The following is a 1307-nucleotide window of genomic DNA, read 5'->3' on the forward strand; positions in this document are numbered from 1 at the left end:
TGTTTCCCAACGATTCATACGAGGCTCACTATGTACGGAAGTAAAAATGTGAAATAGAAATATTTTTAAGGTGTTGATTGATTTAATTTCTTTAAATGTGTGGCTTTGGATATTATTGTGATATTGGATGTCGAATCAATTTTATGTATATGTTTGATTAGATAAATTTATGTAATGTGATAATAAAAGATGGATGCATTGTGATAATTTTATGTGATTATGATGATGTATGATTAATAATTGTGGTGTTATAAATTTATGATAAGTTATGTGATGATGTATGATTGATGATACTGATGATATAAATTTATGATGAGTTTATGTGATGATGGTGATGATGACGATGATGATGATTAATGATAGTGATGTTATAAAGTTGTGATGAGAATATTGAAGTAACCCCAGAGTTGATGAAACGATGGTGATTCCAATTTGTATTTGAGATGACAGTCTTAATGGAGTATCATAGGCCAACGAGGGGAGAAAATAAATATTGAAAATTTTTGAAGTGGAGATTATTTTGTCATCATATAGGTAGGTCTGCTGTTGAGCCTTAAGGCAAGATTGTTATACCTTAGAGGTATTCGGGTGGGGAATTCCTAGGTGAATTGAAGGTAGCACTCCAAATGTTGGAAGCTATCATGCAACACACATTTACCTCGATTGTCGTGTATATGTGTCTCAGATTGGGTTGAGGGGATTCTTGAGGACAAATCTAATTTGAATTGTTTGTCCACCAAGAAGGTGGCATAGTATCAAGCCACCTAACCAAGTACTTTAGAGTTATAATAGTACAACATTGTGAAGTAGAGTCTATGCTCATACATAGCATTGCAGTTTCTTGTGATTGTTTAGTTGTGATTAATATGTGTCGTGTGCGATAATAATTTCTGTTAATAACGCTTGAGTGTCCTTTCGTAGTACCAAGTTGATGTCGTTGATATTGTGACCGTTGTAGGGAATGTTGAACATATCTTATACAGATTGTTCTATCAAGACAACTTGCGTGAATTTCAAACAAGATTTTGTTGTACTTTTTCCCGCTTTATAATTTCTTCAGAAAATATCTTGTTAAGCAAGTCAAGATGATCACAGAAAGTAAACATCTAAGGATTAGGGGTCATTGTTCTTCAAACTTACTTGATGAACATTTCTTCTTAAACTAATGCTCCATCTGAATTAAAGCAGGGATAAATTTAAGAACTTAAACATATTCAAAGTGAAATTGAATCACAACAAAAAGAGGAGCCCTTACTTATCAAAGTTTAATATAAAAAATCTCATATCGTTAAATTTATTGTCTTATT

This window comes from Cicer arietinum, chromosome 3 (genome assembly GCF_000331145.2).
Source record: "Cicer arietinum cultivar CDC Frontier isolate Library 1 chromosome 3, Cicar.CDCFrontier_v2.0, whole genome shotgun sequence".
Lineage (NCBI taxonomy): Eukaryota > Viridiplantae > Streptophyta > Magnoliopsida > Fabales > Fabaceae > Cicer > Cicer arietinum.